The sequence below is a fragment of the Xiphophorus maculatus genome, chromosome 3 (genome assembly GCF_002775205.1).
Source record: "Xiphophorus maculatus strain JP 163 A chromosome 3, X_maculatus-5.0-male, whole genome shotgun sequence".
NCBI lineage: Eukaryota > Metazoa > Chordata > Actinopteri > Cyprinodontiformes > Poeciliidae > Xiphophorus > Xiphophorus maculatus.
In genome coordinates this window covers 579433-603631 of record NC_036445.1, presented here as the reverse complement: position 1 = coordinate 603631, position 24199 = coordinate 579433, and the positions used below count along the sequence as shown (strand labels likewise).

Here is a 24199-nt window from a genome sequence, read left to right as displayed (position 1 = left end):
GCTGCTACTACTACGGCTACTGCTACTACTACTACTGCTACTGCTACTCCTACTACTACTACTACTACTACTACTACTACTACTACTATTACTGCTACTACTACTACTGCTACTACTACTGCTACTGCTACTACTACTACTAATACTACTATTACTGCTACTATTACTGCTACTACTACTGCTACTACTACTACTACCTACTACTACTACTACTACTACTATTACTGCTACTACTACTGCTGCTACTACTACGGCTACTGCTACTACTACTATGCTCCTGGAACTACTACTACTTACTACTATTACTGCTTACTATTACTGTACTACTACTGCTACTACTACTACTACTACTATACTACTACTACTACTATTACTGCTACTACTACTGCGCTACTACTCCGGCTACTGCTATTCTACTACTGCTTACTGCTTACTACTACTACTTACTACTACTACTACTACACTTGTACTGCCCTACTACTACTACTTGCTACTACTACTGCTACTGACTTACTACTACTACTACTATACTTGCTACTTACTACTACTGCTTACTACATGCTACTGCTTACTACTACTAATTACTACTACAACTTACTACTACTCCTACTATTACTGCTACTACTACTACTGCTACTACTACTGCTACTGCTACTACTACTACTACTACTATTACTGCTACTACTGCTACTGCTACTATTACTACTACTGCTACTATTACTGCTACTACTACTACCGCTACTAGTACTACTACTACTATTACTACTATTACTACTACTACTACTACTATTACTACTACTGCTACTACTACTATTACTGCTACTACTACTACTGCTACTATTACTACTACTGCTACTATTACTGCTACTACTACTACCGCTACTAGAACTACTACTACTACTATTAGTACTACTACTACTACTATTACTACTACTATTACTACTACTAATATTACTACTACTTCTACTACTATTACTACTATTACTACTACTACTACTACTATTTGGAGGCCTTGAGTCCTCGACGCGGCCGTCGCGGGTTCGACTCCCGGACCCGACGATATTTGCCCCATGTCTTCCTGCCTCTCCTTCCCCGTTTCCTGTCAGCCTGCTGTCATATAGGGACACTAGAGCACAGGTGTCAAACTCCAGTCCTCCAGTCGCTGTCCTGCAGTTTTTAGATGTGCCACAGGTACAAAACACTGGAATGAAATGGCTTCATTACCTCCTCCTTGTGTAGACCAGTTCTCCCAGCCTTGCTAATGACCTAATTATTCTATTCAGGTGTGGTGCAGCAGAGGCTCATCTAAAAGTTGGAGGACAGCGGCCCTTGAGGACTGGAGTTTGACACCCCTGCACTAGAGCCACAAAAGACCCTGGAGGGGTAAAAAAAAAGTTGTGCTGCTGCTCTTGCTGTTGGATAACCTGCCCGTCTGCGGATAAACTGGCTTGTTCTTAGAAAAATTTAGATTTTGAACCTTAACAATAAACTGCTGCTCCAGTCCTGACCCGTATGGAGAGTGAAGAGTGCCAAATGACAATAAATTATTGATGAAATAATTATTTAAATGTGTCATTGACTCATTAAAACTTGTCACTCTCCATAGATCTGTGTTTTTTCTTCCATCTTTAAATAATAGAAATTTATCCATAAATTGCTTATTAAAAATAAATACAATATGTGTTCTGAAATATGTTTTTCTTAATTTTGTATTAATTTATGGAAGTATAAGTCGACAGATTGTAATGAAATGTTCAGTTTGGATTCCATTTCAGTGTTAATCATAAACTTCCCGTCGTTCTGTTAGTGAACTAACTGAACTTTGTTTCCTGCTCAGGATCCGGCGCTGAGCATCATCACCAGCAGAACCAGAGACGCTCGGCCTTCAGCCAAACCACTCACATCCATTTTTCTGTCGGCAGCAGCTCTGCATCCCGGGACGATTACAGCCAATTTAAATCCGAGGCGCTGAGTATGTCTGGTGGGGGAGCTGGCAGAGATTAAACCTATTTGTCTCTGCTTATGGCAGCGACAGAAAGCTGAGAGAGGAGCGGAGGAGAAAAACAGAGACGGTGGGACAAATCCTGGCTGCACTTCCTGAGGAGAGACGGGATGCTGCTCCACATTTCAGGACCAGAAACCTGGAAATGTTTGGAGAATAGGAGAATAAAACGAGGCAGCAGAGATCATCACACCTCCAGAACCAGAACCAGACAGGTCTGGACTCCAGACGACCAGCTGGTCTCCACGTGTTAATATCTCGTTATGAAATATTTGAAGATTTATATCTTTTTCTTTAGGATAGAAATGAACCACAAACCTATGACATAAACAGAGTCTTGTTGAAGCGGACCGGAGTCTTGTTGAAGCGGACCGGAGTCGGGTTGAAGCGGACCGGAGTTTTACTAAAGCGGACCGGAGTCTTGTTGAAGCGGACCGGAGTCGAGTTGAAGCGGACCGGAGTCTTGTGAAGCGGACCGGAGTCTTGTTGAAGCGGACCGGAGTTTTACTAAAGCGGACCGGAGTCGGGTTGAAGCGGACCGGAGTTTTACTAAAGCGGACCGGAGTCTTGTTGAAGCGTACCGGAGTCGGGTTGAAGTGGACCGGAGTCGGGTTGAAGCGGACCGGAGTCTTGTTGAAGCGGACCGGAGTCGGGTTGAAGCGGACCGGAGTTTTACTAAAGCGGACCGGAGTCGGGTTGAAGCGGACCGGAGTCGAGTTGAAGCGGACCGGAGTCTTGTGAAGCGGACCGGAGTCTTGTTGAAGCGGACCGGAGTCGGGTTGAAGCGGACCGGAGTTTTACTAAAGCGGACCGGAGTCGGGTTGAGGCGGACCGGAGTTTTACTAAAGCGGACCGGAGTCTTGTTGAAGCAGACCGGAGTTTTACTAAAGCGGACCGGAGTCTTGTTGAAGCGTACCGGAGTCGGGTTGAAGTGGACCGGAGTCGGGTTGAAGCGGACCGGAGTCTTGTTGAAGCGGACCGGAGTCGGGTTGAAGCGGACCGGAGTTTTACTAAAGCGGACCGGAGTCGGGTTGAAGCGGACCGGAGTCGAGTTGAAGCGGACCGGAGTCTTGTGAAGCGGACCGGAGTCTTGTTGAAGCGGACCGGAGTCGGGTTGAAGCGGACCGGAGTTTTACTAAAGCGGACCGGAGTCGGGTTGAAGCGGACCGGAGTCGAGTTGAAGCGGACCGGAGTCTTGTGAAGCGGACCGGAGTCTTGTTGAAGCGGACCGGAGTTTTACTAAAGCGGACCGGAGTTGGGTTGAAGCGGACCGGAGTTGGGTTGAAGCGGACCGGAGTTGGGTTGAAGCAGACCGGAGTTGGGTTGAAGCAGACCGGAGTCGGGTTGAAGCGGACCGGTAAGCTTTACAACTACATTTTAAGCTTTTGTTATTGTTTTGTTTCGTTTGTTTAATCCTACATTACAAGATTAGTTTCGAATGATGATCTGCATTTGTTTAATATGCTGGCAAAACGTTACTTTGGAAACATGTCTTTTGAAGCAAATGATTACAGGGTTTTGGTATTTTCCATCGGTTGGAGCTATAGTGTTTGATAATAGAAACGTAAATTGAAGGGATCACATCCACCATTTGATGAGCGGAACTGGACAAAGTAGGAGATAAGGCTTCACGTGATGAGTTGCTCATGGTTTTACACAGACTGGCCTGGAGTTCCGAGCTCCAGGTAGGACTCTAGACTCTGCAACACGAGCTGTTGTCATTCGAGGCGGGGTGGGGCTGCTTGGAGGAGCGGCTTCACACGTATTTCGAGGATAACAGTCACAGAGCCACGAGCGTTGCTGGATTCACTCGAACACACAGTGAATTGAAGATGTTTGTGATGATTACACAAATGAATGATGCCTTTGGACAAATCTGATCTCTGTTTTGTCTTTCAGTTTTCCTGGTGCCCTGTGGATGTGGTCTCATTCAAAGTCTGCGTTCTTTGATAAAAGGATTAAAATAATTTCCCCGGATGGAAAATAACAAAGCAAATTTATTTTTAGGTGAAACCATCATTTGATTATGCTGACATTAATGCAGATGATATTAAAGAATGTTGTAATTGTGTTTCTGATGCTAATGAAATTCATGTTGTAACAAAATGTCTGTTTTAATAACCTGTGACAGGTCGTTTCCTAAGATCTAATTTCCTCACGAGGAGATTTCACTTTCTTTTTGAAACTCACGGTTATATTGGCATAATAATCCAATTTTCAGTGAGCAACGGACGCTAAGGTGGAAACTTGAGGTTTCCAACCGAGGAGTTCAGGCTGCAAGAGGATCGACATTAATTTTTTATTGCGTGTTTTTTCGTTCGTTGTGAACTCTGAAAAGGACTTTCGTTTCGTTTTTTGCGCGCATTTTTTGAACAATTCCTGACGAAGACTTCATATTTTTTGAGAGACTGTCGATGGACATTAAAAAAAAAACAAAAAAAAAAAAAACAGCAAAAGACGTGCAGCAGATTGTAATTTTGTGTGTTTCTTGTTTCGACGGTTTGTAATTTTGTGATGAATGTTGTCCTTTCTGTTGCAGAGCATTTCTTACTAATTTCTCTATGTATGTCCCGGTTTTATTTTTTCATTTTATATTTGGGGTTTTTGTTTCTCCTGTGTTTTTGGTTGTATTGTCATAGTTTTGTTTTATGATTTTACATTTTGTAAGGATGAGTCTTTCTTTCCCTTGGGTTTTGTTTAAAAGGGGGAACTGTATAATTAGGGTACGTCACTCTTTTGTCTTTTTATTTTTTTTGGTTTTTTCGTTTTTTAATACATAGTTTTGGTTCTGTATTAGAAGGTTTAATCAATTTTATTGAGGTCTTTTGATTAAGACCTCAAAAGGGGGAACTGTTAAGAAAAATGATTATTTTTCTGGTGCTTAATACAGTTAATCGACGACATGTGTAACAGTTATATACAATACTCTTATTTGGAACAGGTTTCGTCTGAGATGCGGTAAGTAGACAAAGCAGGGCTTTTGCATCCCCCACACACAAAGCAATAAAATTTACATTCCAATGGGAGAGGGGACTTCGGAGGTGTCTGTGAAATCTCATCTTAGGACGTTTGGCGCCAGGGATCTTCCGTATCAGGCAGCGATGAGCACCTAAGTGGCCCGCCCTTTTGCTTGGACAAAAAACAGACACCTTTGCCATAATGAGGGGAGTTTCTAATAGGTCAGCACGAGGAACGCCTTGGCTGCATAAATTAAATAGGGAAACACCTATTTGGTATAAAATTACGTACACGGAGCATGCCAGGAGAGAGAGAGCGCGGCCGCTATTTTTTTGCCTTTTTGTATTTGTTTTGTGTTTGTCTGTCTTCCCCCTTGTGTGTCTTTATTTTTTATGAGAAAATGCATATCTCTGTTCCTCTGCAGCTTTGTTGTCGATTGCTTTGTATGAGATTAAACTCTGTGATCTGTGACGTCAACACGCTTTGTTGTTGTTTCGTTTTAGCAGCACGCGGTCGCTACACGTCGCCCACGAAGAGCGTCACTCGCCAGGGACTCGGGAGAGAAAAGAGGAAAGAGCCAAAACTTTTTATCCAAAGCTAGCATTTAATTGATCCTCTTTTTTAATACACATCGTTACACAACGTTACACAACGTTACACATCGTTACACATCATTACACGTTACACATCGTTACACAACGTTACACATCGTTACACATCATTACACGTTACACATCGTTACACATCATTACACATCATTACACGTTACACATCGTTACACATCATTACACATCGTTACACATCATTACACATCGTTACACATCATTACATGTTACACATCGTTACACATCGTTACACAACGTTACACATCATTACACATCGTTACACATCGTTACACAACGTTACACATCATTACACGTTACACAACGTTACACATCGTTACACATCATTACACGTTACACATCGTTACACAACGTTACACATCGTTACACATCATTACACGTCGTTACACAACGTTACACATCATTACACGTTACACATCGTTACACATCATTACACATCGTTACACATCGTTACACATCATTACACGTTACACATCGTTACACAACGTTACACATCATTACACGTTACACATCATTACACAACGTTACACATCATTACACGTTACACAACGTTACACATCGTTACACATCATTACACATCATTACACGTTACACATCGTTACACAACGTTACACAACGTTACACAACGTTACACAACGTTACACATCGTTACACAACGTTACACATCGTTACACAACGTTACACATCGTTACACGTTACACAACGTTACACAACGTTACACAACGTTACACATCGTTACACAACGTTACACGTTACACAAGACCTTGTTTTCATTCAAATGCTCCTCTTAAAATTTCCTTGTCAAAGAAGCAAAAACCTGAAATTATGAAGCAGATTCTGCGCAGAAAGAGTCTGAAATGTGTAGAAACTCTCTGCCTGTTTGTCTTCATCACCTTCAGATGAAGGATGAAAAGCTGCAATAAACAAACACATTACATCCAGATCCAGTTAGCAGCTGCACTGCAGCTGGAGACGTTATTAGAAATCTGAATGGAGCTCAAATAAACAGTTTTCATAAAGCAGGTTCAGAGAGCAGCAGATCTTTAATATTTTCTGTGAAAGCTGCTTCTGCGCTTCGTCTTCTTCACGCTCCACTGCAGCTTTCCATCTGCAGATCCATGTTTGAGTTTCAGAGCAGAGTCGGAGCCAGACGCTCAGGTCTGCACAAACAGAGCAGAGATGGAGATCAATAACACAATAACTGATATGCTGCAGGGAGTGGACCTCCAGAAACACCTCCAACCATCTGACCAAAACCAACCAGGAAACAGAAACTGAACCACAAAAACGGAAACGGAACCAGAGCCAAACTGGAGCAGCGACTTTTTCAAATCTGACAATATTCTGGGGCCTCATGAATAAAACAGTTTGCAGTTTTCACACTAAAACTTGGCGTATGGAAGAATGTATTAAAGTGCGGCGCACAAAAAGAATCAGCAGATCAATCTGATCTCTGATCAATGGCTCCATGTTCTCCATCAGAGCCAAAGCTCCTCAGGTAGCGGCTCACCTTGATGCAGCTACTGATATACCTGGGATTGTCTCCACACCTGATCACCTGATCAATAATCAAACTGTTTGATCAGCCCTGGTTTCTCTCTAGTGAGAATAAATAGATGCATTCAGACGATGAGTTTCATCTTTATGAGACACAAACTGAGCAACATGATTATTTACATTGAGGTTTTCACATCCTTTATTTCTCTTTTCTTTATTCTGTGTGTGTGTGTGTGTGTGTGTGTGTGTGTGTGTGTGTGTGTGTGTGTGTGTTAGCTTATTGTCTCAGGATAAATGTCATGGTTTAAACAGTAAAATATTAAAATCATAAAATCATGGGGTTTCATGCTTCCTGGTCTAAATAACTGAATCAGATTTCAGTGGATTTAGTGAGTTTTGACTCTTTCTAGTTTATTTTTGTCCACAGAAAAAGTTTCCTGGCTGCTGCACATTTTTACGCCAGCGAAAAAGTTTACGTCTATTTACAGAAACTTTGGTGCAAAGTTAATTTTTATACATGCCGACTTGTGCGTAAAATATGGCGCCGCACATTTTTTGTGCGCAGGCTTTATGCATGAGGCTCCTGGAGATGAAACAAGGAAATCCTAGAAACCAGTTTAAAATGGGATGTAACCAGTGAGGAAGCTGCCAGCTAAAGACTTAGCTGTTCTAACCCTAATTATCATAAATATTAATCTGCTAATTCAACATGGCACTCAGCAGGAGCTAATGTTGTTTACAAAACAACTGAGTGAATTTGCATTTTAAAATTTATGCAGAAAAATTAATTTAGAGGAAGCTAAATGCGCTAAACATGTTCAGTTAGCAAAAGCACAAAACAAAACTCTGCTCTGCTAGCAGCACATTAGCACATTAGCCAAGGTGTTTCCTCCACCGGATGTAAACATCCTGCTCAGATAAAACTCCTTCAGTTTTATTTTAAATCCATAAAAACAGAAGCAAACTGATTAAGTTTTTGTTTGTGGAACAGATTATAGTGAGCTGGAATTTACACCTGATTGTGTTGCTGCAATCAGACATTAGTAGCTGATCATTCATTCATGACAGTCAGACTTGATGCTGATGGATCTGTAACCTCCTCTCTCCCTGAAGGTCAACATTCAGCATCTCTTTAACATATTTTATGTTTCTGAGCTGAGTGTTGCTGGACGCTGCGGCGGCCGCCGGCTCTGCTCTGAGGAAAGGTTAACGAGCCGATCGCTCGCCTTTCCCACATCGCAGCAAAGCAGCTTCATCTGAATTTCTGGACGTTTATGAACTTTAATTGCTGCTGGATTTCAAAGGGCCTTTAAAACACTCAGTCAGGTCTGAGTGTCTGCAGGAAACGAGTCTCTGCGTCTGGAGAGTTATAAACTTTAAAACCTGTTGCTTCTGCCTCTATAACAGCTAACTGAGTAAAACCAAGTCGGCCAGAAGAACCTGGCTCTGTTGGGCTTCATGCTTCTTAAATAAAGGACAACGTTTTATCCGTTAATTCAATTTATTTTCCACTTATATATAAATGATGTTGTTAAATGACTGTGGGTAACATCTGTAAAATATTTAGTTAGCAAGCTAAACATTTAGCTTAGCATTACATATTCAGACTGCCATCTAAATATTTAGTTGGTTAGCTACATTTCTAGCTTCCCAAAAATATTTAGCTTCAATCTAAATATTTAGTTGGTTAGCTACATTTCTAGCTTCCCAAAAATATTTAGCTTCAATCTAAATATTTAGTTGGTTAAACATTTAACTTGAAAAAAATATTTAGCTTGCAATGTAAATATTTAGAGATAAATATTTAGTTGGTTAACTAAATATTCAGCTTGCTAACTAATTGGTTACCTAGCTAAGTAATTTAGTTGGAATCTGACATTTAGAAATGGATGAAAACTGATGAGTTGCATTTTCTGAATATTGCAGATTATTGTTCATTTCTGTAACTTTACAGAGACGCCACACTGTAACGTTTAAGCGTGTAGCATCTCATAAAGTTTTAGCATTTAGCATCTCATAAAGTTTTAGCATTTAGCATCTCAAAATGTTTTAGCATTTAGCGTCTCAAAATGTTTCAGCATTTAGCATCTCAAAACGTAGCATTTAGCATCTCATAAAGTTTTAGCATTTAGCATCTCATAAAGTTTTAGCATTTAGCATCTCAAAATGTTTTAGCATTTAGCGTCTCAAAATGTTTTAGCATTTAGGATCTCAAAACCTTTTAGCATTTAGCATCTCAAAACGTTTTAGCATTTAGGATCTCAAAACCTTTTAGCATTTAGCATCTCAAAACGTTTTAGCATTTAGCATCTCAAAACGTAGCACTTAGCATCTCGACACGTTTTAGCATTTAGCATCTCAAAACGTTTTAGCATTTGGCATCTCAAAAAATTTTCGCAATTAGCGTCTCAAAACATAGCATTTAGCATCTCAAAACGTTTTAGCATTTAGTGTCTCAAAACGTAGCATTTAGCATCTCAAAACGTTTTAGCCCGTAGCATCTCAAAACGTTTTAGCGTGTAGCATCTCAAAACATTTTAGCATGTAGCATCTCAAAATGTTTTAGCATCTCAAAACGATTTAGCAAAGCCAGGCTTTTAATTTGGCATTCTATGGGAACAGAGTCTCTCCGTGTTGGACACTTGGACCCGGTATTGGACTCATATTGGACCTGTGTTGGACCCGGTATTGCACCCGTATTGGACCTGGTATTGCACCCGTATTGGACCCGGTATTGCACCCATATTGGACCCGGTGTTGGACCTGTGTTGGACCCGGTATTGCACCCGTATTGGACCTGGTATTGCACCCGTATTGGACCCGGTATTGCACCCATATTGGACCCGGTATTGCACCCATATTGGACCCGGTGTTGGACCTGTGTTGGACCCGGTATTGCACCCGTATTGGACCCGGTATTGCACCCATATTGGACCCGGTATTGCACCCATATTGGACCCGGTGTTGGACCTGTGTTGGACCCGGTATTGCACCCGGTATTGCACCCGTATTGGACCCGGTATTGCACCCGTATTGGACCCAGTATTGCACCCGTATTGCACCCGGTATTGCACCCGTATTGGACCCGGTATTGCACCCGTATTGGACCCAGTATTGCACCCGGTGTTGGACCCGTATTGGACCCCATATTGGACCCGGTGTTGGACCCGTATTGGACCCGGTGTTGGACCCGTATTGGACCCCATGTTGGACCCGTATTGGACCTGGTGTTGGAGCCGTATTGGACCCAGTGTTGGACCCGTATTGGACCCGTATTGGACCCGGTGTTGGACCTGTATTGGACCCGTATTGGACCTGTATTGGACCCGGTGTTGGACCTGTATTGGACCCGTATTGGACCTGTATTGGACCCGGTGTTGGACCTGTATTGGACCTGTATTGGACCCGGTGTTGGACCTGTATTGGACCTGTATTGGACCCGGTGTTGGACCCGGTGTTGGACCCAGGCCTCCTGCCTGTCTGGGTTCGTTCTGCTGAGACGTTCAGCTGAAAACGCCGCTCAGCGATCGATGAAGGAGGTTTCAGAGCAAATTAAAAACCTTTAAATAGGACATCGGCGCTGGAACCAGGACAACCAATCAGACTGTTGGTTCTTCCTCAGGCAGACGTTTCTGTCCGGATTTAAACGTAAATCCCCTCATGGATTCACTGAACCACTTCCAGCAGGAACCGCTGATCGTCATCATCCTCCTCCTCTTCCTCCTGACAGGAATCAGCTGCTGCGTCCGGATCTGACAGAAACTGGTTACAGACTGGATGCTCGTTATTTAGGCTGATCCTCGCCTGGTATTGATCAGAGCAGATATATCTGAGGCTGATGGATCATCAACATCTGCAGATCATAAAACCTTTTCTCCTCCATTAACCAGCCGAGGTTAGCTGGTTAACCTGCAGTGAGACGGGTTAGTTAGAAGTTAACCCAGAACCATCGCTACATAAACCAGCTTTGCTCCTCAACCAAATAAAATCTGAGAAACTTTTCATAAAATATGGAGCTGATGTAGATTTCACCAGATTGAAACAAAGACCAGAGTCATGTTTTCACCCTGTTATTCATTCATCTATAAATGCCACAGTTTCAAACTAAACTACTTAATAAATGAGTGAAATATTTAGTTTACCAAATCTAGATCTAGCAAACATAATTACTAATTATTTAGCTAGATATAAACTAGCTAAATATTGAGTTAGCTCAAGGCTAAATATTTGGTTTAGCTACAGCTAAGTTTTTTGGAGTAAACGTTTTTAGCTAAACATTTAGCTCTGAGCAGCTAGCTAAATAGTCTTCAGTGTTGCTGTAGGTTAGCTGGTAAACGACTAGCTCGCCTTTAAAGCAGCTCCTCTTTGGTTGTAAGATGAAATGTTGGACAAAAAAGAGGAAAAGAAACGACTAAATATTGACCTCCAAGCTAAATATTTAGCTTTAATATTAAACCTGCTGATAAAATGTTTGTTACCAGTATTTATAAATGAATCTGCTTCTTCTCAGCCTAAATAACCCAGATTATCTGCGCCCGTGTGGCGTAACAAGCAGCAGCTCTGCTCTCTGCAGCGGTTTGTCTTCAGACTCGGTGAGTTTCTGGTTTTACCACCTGCAGCTGTCAGCCTGTTGCAGCCGATGGAGCCCAGCAGCTTTCTGCTGCTCTCTGTTAGCCGCGGCTGATTGCTGTCAGCAGGAAGCTGAGCGGCAGCGGCGGGGATCCAGGCGGCTCTCCATCACTGAGGGAGACAAACGACGTCTGATGCTTCAGCCAACCTGTCATCAGTCAGAGTGAGGCTGCCATGATGCACCCTGCTGAGAGGATGAGGAGGATGATGACGAGACCCTGAGTTTACCTCCAGACCTGCTGCTGCTTCCCAAAGCTTCAGGAACGTGAGCGCTAACCAACATTTAGCGAAACTTTCACATGATAAAAACAACAAACATCAGGTTGCAGACAGAAGTTACAACCCAGACCAGTTTTATGGTTCAAAGAAACTCTGATCAGCTTTTAGCTTTAAAGGCACTCACTGTTTCGGCTGTTTTGCAGTTTTCTGGAAGTTTGTTCCAGATCTGTGGAGCATAGAAGCTGAATTCTGCTTTGGTTCTGGTTCCAGATGCACACCAGAACCAGAACCAGAACCAGAACCAGGAGGTCTGGAAGGTTGATCCAGCAGCAGCAGATCTTTAATCCTGGAAACGTTCTTCAGCTGATGGAACGTCTTTATGTGGCTCTGAAGGTCAGAGGTCAGAGGTCAGCCTGATCTTTAGTTTCCAGCTGGAAGAACTGAAGCTGACTCCAGATCTATAGCTCTAGACCTATAGCTCTAGATCTATAGCTCGACCTCGTTCAGTTTTAACCCCTTACCCGTCTCCGGAACGCCGCCGTGTCGTTTTTCCGTTGTATTTTCCTGGGCTGAGGTTTAAGGGTGTCAAGAAAACTGGCATGGGGTTGTGAGATCTTTCCAGGTACACGCAGAAAAGGTGCATGAAGGCCTGAGAGAAATAAAGCAATCTTGTGATATGATTAAAATAATGATTAAGTGAATATATATGAGTACAATTGGAAATATGGGTATAAGTAATCATTAAATAACTTTCTGAAATGTACTTCTGAATAATGATCTGTAACAATTGCAATAATGTAATGATTATGTTAATGATTATAATAAGTAAGGAATGTGATTGACGCTTAATGAATAGCAAAACATGTGATAACTTGAAATCAAATGTTTAATGTGTGGAAGGTGGTTAAATGGTTGTAATAATAAGAAAATAGTGAGTTATAGAAAAGAGAGGAGAATAAAGTTAAGTCAGCAGGATGGGTGTAGCCCAGCTGGCAGGTGGTGTCGCAAGTTGGGGAGAGAAGGGAGTTTCCACAAGAGTCAGCAGACAGGAGGGGCCATCGGGACTTTCCATGAAAGTCAGCAGATGTTCAGGAAGTCACGTAGACCAAAAACTCTCCATACACACATATGGTGGAGAAGTGTATAAAAACAGGCTGAAAAGAGGAACCAACTGTTCTTAGTCCGCGACGTTGGAGAAGAGTCAACACGGGGAAGCAGGTTGAAAAACAGCAGAGGTCCGCAGCTCGGAACCACGGGGAAGTCGAAACTCCGCGCCGCCAAGAAGGGACAAGATCCTGACGCCCAAGCCCCGGTTCCTGATTCGACCGTCGGTCATGCCTCAACCCAAATATTGCAACAGACTTGGAGAAAAGACAAAGGTCCCGAAGGGATAAAAGAGCTGGGTTTTCGAAGGATTTGGACCCGTTCTGCGTTGCATCTATTCTAAGGAGGACTTTTCCATACAAGGACAAAGACTCTGACCAAGGCTTCTGGAGGTTCCTGTTGCTAGAGATCCATTAACAACTGGGTGTGAGTTGAATCTGCTCCCTAAAAATCTATCTCAGAACTTGCGACATAAGTTAGGGAAAAGAGACAGCTGGGAGCCAATCAGGGACGGGCTCCTGCACACTGACAGTGGAGGGGGGGTTAACAGGAAGTGGGGAGTTTAACAGGAAGTGTGGGGTTAACAGGAAGTGGGTAATTTAACAGGAAGTGGGGGGTTAACAGGAAGTGCGGGGTTAACAGGAAGTGGGAGGTTAACAGGAAGTGGGAGGTTAACAGGAAGTGGGAAGTTTATTACTTCCATATTAAATGCCATTAATCGGAGGAAGCTGGTCAGAACTTATTAAAAGTGTAATAATGTTTCCTCTGTGTGTTTTAAAGTAAAGGTTCTGGTTCTGTATGAAGTTCTGGTTCAGACAATCCGGTTGATGATTATAAAACTGACAGGATCTTTAAACCAGAAGGAGTTTATTTAAGGCCAGAACTGACCCAAACAGAGCGGGTCACCCAGCACCAGGACCGTTAGCATAGACATTAGCTACGCTAATGCTAATGTGCTACGCCACAGTGTTTAGCAGAAGCTAATGCTGAAGCGCTAACGTCCATCCAGCACCAGGCTAACATCAGGATCAGACGTTTATCGTGTTTCTGCTGTTTGTTCTGTAGAACCTGAGTGTTGTGGATCCTGTCTTTTCCTCCATCTCTTTTAGCCTCTTCTATCTGCTTACACGCACATGCTGCAGCTTACATAACCATGTTTTTATGTGTCTGCCGGCAGTTATACATAAACAGCCTGAAACTGATTAGACTGGGAACAAACTGAGGAGAATAAAAGCTAGACTCGCCAGTCTTTTCCTCACCTGGTTCTGACCAGCAGGTGAGCTCAGTGTTTCCTGGCGCTGGACGGTGAATGTAACTCTGGTTCTGATCCGTTTCAATGACATGTGTGGCTTATAACACTTGATCATTTTCCAGCATTAAAGCTGTTTTTATAGAACAGCTGATCCGTCGTCCCGGTTCTGGAGGGAAGCCATGATTTCCTGCTGCAGCCGCTCCATGTGACCCAGTTTACAAAGGAGGAAACCTCTGATGCTTCACCAGATCTCGCCAAACTGGAGCTTTCTTACATTTTTTAAACTTTAAATTTAAAGTTACATTTTTTACCAGTAAATGTAACTTTACTGCTAAAGTTACATTTTACTGCTAACTTTGTCTAAAAGTTAGTTACTTTATCCACAAAGTTTAATTTCATCACAATGAGACTGAAAAATTAACCTTTTTATTATTTAAAGTGAGAAACGGTTACAAAACACCTGATCATACTGTAATTATATTATATTATTACATTATTATATTATATTACATTATATTATATTACATTATATTATATTATACTATATTATATTACATTATATTATATTATATTACATTATATTATATTATACTATATTATATTACATTATATTATATTATATTACATTATATTATATTATATTATATTACACTATATTACATTATATTATATTATACTATATTATATTACATTATATTATATTATATACATTATATTATATTATATTACATTATATTATATTACATTATATTATATTATATTACATTATATTATATTACATTATATTATATTATATTACACTATATTACATTATATTATATTATACTATATTATATTACATTATATTACATTATATTATATTATATTACATTATATTATATTACATTATACTATATTATATTATATTATATTATATTACACTATATTACATTATATTATATTATATTATATTATATTATATTACATTACACTATATTACATTATATTATATTATAAAATATTATATTACATTATATTATATTATATTACATTATATTATGTTATATTACACTATATTACATTATATTATATTATACTATATTATATTATATTATATTATATTACATTACATTATATTATATTATATTACATTATATTATATTATATTACATTATATTATATTACATTATATTATATTATATTACATTATATTATATTACATTACACTATATTACATTATATTATATTATATTACATTATATTATATTATATTACATAACATTATATTATATTATACTATATTATATTACATTATATTACATTATACTATATTATATTATATTATATTATATTATATTACATTATATTATATTATATTACATTATATTATATTATATTACATTATATTATATGCAGTGCTAGAATGATGAAGAAACTCTGTCAGGTCTTCGTTTAGTTTATTGAAATATGAATTAACTGGTTTTAATTTTTAAATAAACGAAACTATTTTATTATGAGAAGGAATATTAGAGGCAGGTGGAGTTTCAGGATGTGAGGATATAAAATTATATTAATTATAATAGAACAGGTGAGACTGATGTCAGGTTGATTTCTTTCAACGTTTCAATATTTTTTCATTATTTCCACACTGTAAGGTTATTGGTTAGGAGACGATAAGAAAAGTGTTTGAGGTTTAAAAATTAATGAGTGAAAGTTTTGCTATCAGAAACGATTTAAACAGTAAATAGAGTTGAGATGTATAATAATGTTTCCATCTGAATATTGTTAAGTTGTTTAAATTCTCATTCTGTTTGATAAAAACATATTATTTTATCTTTAGTTAATTCATATTCTGATGCTGTTCATCACTGCAGTGTCTGTTGTGAATCCATGAATCCATGAATCCATGAATCCATGAATCCATGCAGGAGCATCAGGCTGCAGAGGCAGAAACACAATCAGTGGATATTTTAGTTTAATGTTTGTGGCTGAAAATGACAGGAGAGAAAAAAGTTTAGTGTTTTTATGGCTCATGGTTGGTAAGTTACTGAATACAGAGATACGGAGTTAGTAGTTAGTAGTTAGTAGTTAGTAGTGAGGAGCTAAATGTCTGTTAGACTTTATTTATTTTGTAGATCAAACTGTTAAACTGTTTGTTCAAGAACAAAACTTGTTTTTTAGATTTTATTTTTGTTGGCCAAACTGCTGGATTGAGTTTAAAACTGTCCTTTTTTACTGGCTGTTTTTTATTTCGGTTTTAGAAAGAGGCAGAACCTGTTTAATTGCAAACCCAGACCTGATTCTTGGTTCTTTAGCTCGGTTTTGTCAGACCTCTGCTAGGAACCTTGGTTTTACTTTTCGTCAGGTTCAAACACCTATTGAGAGATTTAACAAACACAAGAAAGACAAGAGAGTTAGATTCTTTTGTCCTCGCGAGGAGAACAGCCACAGATGTTTTCAGTCTCACATCTCTTCGTTCTGAAAACATCTGTGTCCGTTCTCCCTTTCTATTGCTGTTAGGATCCCTGTTACAGAGAGCGTCTCACAGGGGCGGGGAAAACACTTCAGTCACATGATTGCAAGGCAAATGCTAGTCACTACCAAAACACATGGTATCTACACACTAGATTATTCTGCTCCAGACACAGGATAACACAGAGCAAGTTGTACGTCTTCACAGCGACGGTTTTATATCTAGCAGGTAAAGGATGCAGAGGTTTCTGCTGAGCGATAACCTGTTGAAAACGGTTTCTCTGCTCTTCCTCAGAGGCCTTCTGAGAAAGGAATCAAAGTAATTCAACAACACAGAAACTTTATGCTAAGATGAAACAAATAAAGGCATATAAGACAAGAACATTATAAAGGCACACGAAACAACAAATATTTGATAATAATATATACAATTTACCTAACACTTTTGATAGCTGATTAAAGCTAGATAAACAAGTTAGCTCTGTCGTTAAATCAAGTTTTTATCACCTGCGGATTTTAGCAAAAGTTAAATCTTATTTTTGTTTGAAGGACTTTGAAGGACTTATCCAGCCTTCATTACATCTCGTTTGGATTATTGCAATTCATTATACAGAGGCATGGATAAATCACAGATGCAGCGACTTCAAATCATCCAGAACGCAGCAGCACGACTTCTTACAGGAACCAGGAAGCCTGACCATATAAGGCCCATACTGGCCTCTTTACACTGGCTGCCTGTTTTTATCAAATAGATTTTAAGATTCTTTTATTAACTTATAAAGTTTTAAATGGATTAGCTCCCCCCTTATCTTCGGGACCTTTTAAAATTCCAGTCTGTGTCCAGAACCCTACGATCAAATAATCAGCTGTTACTGACCGTTCCTCGGACCCGACTTAGGAGGAAAGGAGATCGGGCCTTTTCTGTTGTTGCTCCTCTTCTATGGAACAATCTTCCTTTCCAAATTAGATCTGCCCACAGCCTGGATCATTTTAAATCGCTTCTTAAAACTCATTTTTATTCCTTGGCATTTAATTGAACTAGTTTTTGATTCTCTGTTTTTATTCATTTGTGTTTTTGTCGTTCTTGTACAGAACTTTGGTTCAGTTTATGCCTGTTTTAAAGTGCTATATAAATACATTGACATTGCCAGTCAACTTATATCAATGCTTTTTGACCAATAATCAAATGTCTTTTGACCAGTAAAACACATCAGAATCTGGTAGCCTGTTTATCTTGCTCAGGTAAATGATCAAGTTTAGTGTTCAGTCCTGGAATAACAGTCATTTTGCTACATGGATAAATAACTTTAATCTGATTATTGGATTGTAAATAGCAACGTGTGAAATTATTTGTTACTGAAACAAGGAGCCAGATTAGAGTAACGAGTTACTGACGTGTTGATGACATCATTGTTTCTGACATTTCTGCTATTTCCTGATCTGTCAGCTTCCCGTCCACCCGACAGACTCGTTCTGCGCTGCTTAGCAACTTCTACTTCCTGTTTACTAGCATCAGCACGTGGTTCTGCGTAGCCCGGTTGGTTCAGTCCAACCAGACAGAAATATGACTTATTCACTTTGTGTTTTTTGTGTCATTTAAAAATTTCGCTCAAAATCCGTTTGACAGCTGGACGGAAACAAAGCTAGCAAGAACAGGGCAGAGTTCTGGTCAGAACCTACCTGGTTCCGGTCCGAAACCCAACATGGCGGCTCATACTCCAGGTGATCTGCTGGTAGTTTTAAATTCGGAGATTCCGACCAGGATCCGGGTCAGGCTGTGGTGTTGATGAAAAGCTCGGTAGAACCTTTCAGAACCCCCGGAGTCCGGTGGAAATCCCTGCTGCTTCTTCTTCTGTGGTTTTATTTCCCATCAGGCAGCAGCACCTGTTGCCATTAGAAACACCGCTACAGGACTGGCGACCCGCAGAGATCGCCAGTCCGTTTGGACCGGATCGGAACCGCAGAGGAGAAAGGACGAGTCTGGGAGTTCAGTTTGCAGAAATGATTCCTCTCTAATGAACTGAACCGTCTCTGTGGTTCTTAATGTTTTTTATTTTAAAACTTTAATTCCTGGTTTAAAATCTGAAATGATGAGATGATCCATTCTCTGTCTTTACTTCAGTTTTATTTGTGAAAACACAATAAAACTGAATTGTGTTTTTTATTTCCGGCTTCATGAGCAACAGCTTCCTCTGCTCTGAAACGGAAAAAGATTTAAGTTTGTTCAATCTCAGCGAACTGGAAGCCAGAATAATCACCAGGAAGTGAGTTACTCTGCTGCTCAGAGCATCGCAGGTGAAAACATTAAAGGTTAATAGAGGAGCCATGTTGGGCGGAGCTTCAGGAACAGCAGGAGCTTCTTAAAGAGACAGAGGCCCAATATGGTCCACTAAATCAGGAAGCCAAATTATTTTTAAGTCATTTTGAATGTAAAAAGCATTTTATAACAACTGAAGCAGCGTTCAGCAGCTTTGTTCAGCATACAGATGAGGCGTGTCCGTCCGTCTGTCTGTCAGAACCGAGCCGTCTCCTCCAGAACAAAAGCCGCTCCAGGTTTTGTTTCCTCTGAATGAACCGAATCCTGTGAAGCTCTGAGGTTGACAGCAGCATGTTGGTGCGTTTCCACCTGAACGCAGCTCTGTGTGTCCAGCTTCATTCAACCTGCTGACAGGTTGTTGGACTCAGACATGTTCAGGAGTCCGAAACAGCCTGGAGACACGCAGAGACGCCGAGGGACAACAGGGACCTGACAGGAAGCAGCAGGACGGGCTGAGCAGAACCAGAACCGTGATTCCTGCAGCGGCACACATGAATCTAGAAAACAATCATGTAGATGCAAAAGACTCTCATCAACATGTCTAATAAACCAACTCTTCATGTTCTGCAGATATTATTTATGAGATTACACAAAAATGATCAACAGCAATACGAGTTACCAGAAAAACATTTATTCAAATCTCACAGCTTCAGACTAAATGTTTAGTTAGAAACATCATTTTTTAATTAGCAATTGAAATATTTACTTCCAACCTAAATATTTAGCTCTAAGCTAGCTAAATATTTAGTTTATGAACTAAATAGCTAGCTGAGAGTTAAACATTTAATATGCAAATCCACTTGTCAATAAGTGGAAGTGTACTATCAAAATAAAAGCTGCTGGAGATCCATCAGTCCAAGTGGCTCAGTGTCAGGTTTCCTCTCTCACATCTGGACATAATTAACACAGATTTCTGCTTTCACAAAGTGTTGTTTCCATGGAAACCGACCAAATCACCACAGAAGTCACCAGTTTCAGGTGAAAGTTCCCATTTATAACAGGCTGCTGCAGCGCTGGCTCCTGATTGGCCGATCCTCATTAACCTCCCCATCAGAGCCAAGCGTCACCTGCGCTCATCAGCAGAGGCGATTAAAGACCCGCTGAACAGCGTTAATTAGGCTGCACGGGGTCAGCTGGAGGGCCAGGCTTTAATCAGCAGACAGGAAGTTCTGCTGAGTCAGTCCAACATGGAGGAAGATCAACAACTTCCAGGTTCCTCAGGGTTTCTGTTTACGCCGATGAGACTGTGATTCATGCTAGGCTCCATGTATCAGTCTGTCTCAGGTAAGGAGTCTAAATACTGCAAAAAATAATAACAATAAATCCAGACAAACTTTCAACTAGAAACTGAAATGGGTAGAAGAGCTGCAGGTAAACAGGAAGTTCCATCCATCCATCATCCATCCATCATCCATCCATCATCCATCCATCATCCATCCATCATCATCCATCATCCATCCATCATCATCCATCCATCATCATCCATCATCATCCATCCATCATCATCCATCCATCATCCATCCATCATCATCCATCCATCATCCATCCATCATCCATCCATCATCCATCCATCATCATCCATCCATCATCATCCATCCATCATCCATCCATCATCATCCATCCATCATCCATCCATCATCCATCCATCCATCCATCCATCCATCCATCATCCATCCATCATCCATCCATCATCCATCCATCATCCATCCATCCATCATCCATCCATCATCCATCCATCATCATCCATCCATCATCCATCCATCCATCATCCATCCATCATCCATCCATCATCATCCATCCATCATCCATCCATCCATCATCATCCATCCATCATCCATCCATCATCCATCCATCATCCATCCATCATCATCCATCCATCATCCATCCATCCATCATCCATCCATCATCCATCCATCATCCATCCATCATCATCCATCCATCATCCATCTATCATCCATCCATCATCCATCCATCATCATCCATCCATCATCCATCCATCCATCATCCATCCATCATCCATCCATCATCCATCCATCATCATCCATCCATCATTCATCCATCATCCATCCATCCATCATCCATCCATCATCCATCCATCATCATCCATCCATCATCATCCATCCATCCATCATCCATCCATCATCCATCCATCATCCATCCATCATCCATCCATCATCCATCCATCCATCATCCATCCATCCATCCATCCATCCATCCATCCATCATCCATCCATCATCATCCATCCATCATCCATCCATCATCCATCCATCCATCCATCCATCATCCATCCATCATCCATCCATCATCCATCCATCCATCCATCCATCCATCCATCATCCATCCATCATCCATCCATCCATCCATCACCCTCCCGGATGACTGAGCTTCTCACCCTATCTCTAAGGGAGAGCCCAGCCACCCTACGGAGAAAACCCATTTCGGCCGCTTGTATCCGCGATCTCGTTCTTTCGGTCACGACCCAAAGCTCATGACCATAGATGAGGGTGGGAACGTAGATCGACCGGTAAATCGAGAGCTTTGCTTTTTGGCTCAGCTCTCTCTTCACCACGACGGACCGGTACAGCGCTGCTTGACGGCAGACGCTGCGCCAATCCGCCTGTCGATCTCCTGCTCCCTTCTTCCCCCATTTGTGAACAAGATCCCGAGATACTTGAACTCCTCCACTTGGGGCAGGACACCCACCCTGACCCGGAGAAGGCTCTCTACCCTTTTCCGGCTCAAGGCCTCGGATTTGGAGGCACTGATCCTCATCCCGGCCGCTTCACACTCGGCTGTGAACCGCTCCACTGAGAGCTGCTGATCACGGCCCGATGAAGCCAAAAGGACCACATTGTCTGCAAAAAGCAGAGATAAGATCCTAAGGCCACCAAATCGGATCCCCTCAACACCTTGGCTGGTCTAGAGATTCTGTCCATGAAAGTGATGAACAGAATCGGAAAACAGGAAGTGGAATTGGTTAAATCTGGTCATAATCATGATCAGTGGGTTGTATTTTCACAGCTAGATATGAGTTTGGACATATTAAAGTTTCTCACAAAAAATGGAGTCACTCAGTGACAGGAAAACTGAATGAAGAAGAAAGAACATGAACTGAAACTGATGAGGATGGAGAGATAATCTCTTCTGTTCGTTTAGCTCCAAACTATTTTTTTATTTATTTTTTTGTTAAATATGGCATTTTTGACATTTCATCAGCTGATGAAAAAGGTTAATATTTATACTAAGATTTTACTAGGAAGAATCCAGCTCCTCATCTCAAAATAACCAAATTCTAAAAGAAAACAAATGTAATTTTATTTATTAAATTGTACATTTTCAGTATGTCATATGTACATTCTAATGTTTTGGGGGAGATTGAGATGATATGTCTGTTTTAGAATAGTGGCAGACTGATAAAAGATGAGACAGGAGGAAAATATTCTGATAAACTGAATGAATGAGGAAAACAGGAAAACTGACAAAGCTGGAGAGAAATGTGAAATATAAACATATTATTATTTAATTGTGTCTTAAGTGTTTCTCTTTACTATCTCCTGTGGTGTTTCTCAGTTTTCCACATAATCTTTTCTGCTCTTATTCCATCCAGACCTCTGTGATCATGAGGCTGATGGCTCTTCAGACCCAGGAGGGTTTGCAGATCCAGAGATGAGCTCATGTTGCTGGACTTCCTCACCAGAGTTCACTCATCTCAAACACACACAGTGTCCTTACAGATCAGCTACATAACTTTACACACACACCTCATGTATTTATGGACAGTTATGTGTCCATTCATGCACAACATTCACAGATGGACGAAGTTGTTGGTATCTTCTGTTAATGACTGAAAAACCCACAGTGCACTGAAACAACTTGAAACTGACAAAAGTAATAAATGAAAATGTACTGAAAATTAACCAATAAAAATCAGACATTGTTTTTAATTGAGGTTCAACAGAATAAGAAAATGACAGACCAAGATGACTACAGAAACTTCAGGTCCACAGGACTGGAGCCGATGTCCCTGGCTGCGGCTGCAGGAAGAAAATGGACAAATTCAAGGGAATTATGATACGAAAGGTTACTAAAGTCCAGAAAGTAAAGGTGAACTCCAAGGTCAAGCTGGACTTGATGTGAAATGACCAAGGAGGAAAACAAATCATAAAAAGTGAGGCTGAATTTACCACACAGGTTCTGGGAGAGAAGAGACAAAATGAACATCAGACACAAACATGCTAATAAGTTTTAACTACCATCATTTTAATTGAGCCACAATTTATAATCAGTGTCTGATTTTCATCAGTAAACAATTTTTTACTACTTTTGTTAGTTTCAAGTTACTTCTGTTACCATTGTGGCTTTTTGTTCATTAACAGAGGAACCAACTATATTATTCATGTGTATTACAAACTATGTACACAACTTCCAGTTTTAATCTTCTATTGCTGTTACTTTTATTATTATTAATAGTAATATTACCACTGTGTGGAGAGACACGTTCCTGCTTTTATATGTGATTTTTAATGTTTAAATGTTAATAAATATGTAAACTTATCTGTCCCGGTTTTTTCATTTTAGTTTGATAAATTTGCTTCTTCTTTATCGCCGAGTGAGTAATGTCCCAGATTTAGTCTTAGAAATCTGGTCACCTTACGCTATATGAGCTTTTATTTAATTATTTTACTGTGATTTTATCAGCAGATGTGTGGAACAGGAAGCTGAGCGGTTTTCTCCTGAAGGTCTGGATGTTTTTCCGATGTTAGCTTTTCTTCTTCGTCTCTTCCATCCGTTACGCCTCCAATCAGCCCAGCGCTGTGAACCCTGCTGCTGCTGGCTGGGAAACCCCGCAGGACGTCAGAGCGCGACCGGAAGCCGAACCAGAACCAGAACCGGAAGACTGTCTCTGCTTCAGCAGCCGTTAATGAACCACTCCCTCACTGCTGTGTGATGAAGGTTTTATTACGGTGTTTTTGTTTCGCAGGTTGACATGAAGAAGAGGCAGGTGACTCAGCGCCTGTCCTCCATCTTTGATTCCAGCGTCCAAAACAGAACAGAAAATAATCACTAACATGAAAAAGTACGGGAGAAAAACAACATTTCTGATCAGCAGATACAAGCTTTTAAAGTATTCACACCCTGACACTGA

At 40.5% G+C, this 24199-nt stretch overlaps 1 long non-coding RNA gene across 1 annotated transcript; it reads left to right on the top strand.

Annotated features, from left to right (window-relative positions):
* Window positions 1–13030: 13030 nt before the first annotated feature.
* Window positions 13031–23607, top strand: LOC111608077. The gene is made up of 2 exons (XR_002752522.1): window positions 13031–13458; window positions 22661–23607. It is a non-coding gene; the product is annotated as an uncharacterized LOC111608077 (long non-coding RNA).
* Window positions 23608–24199: the final 592 nt, after the last annotated feature.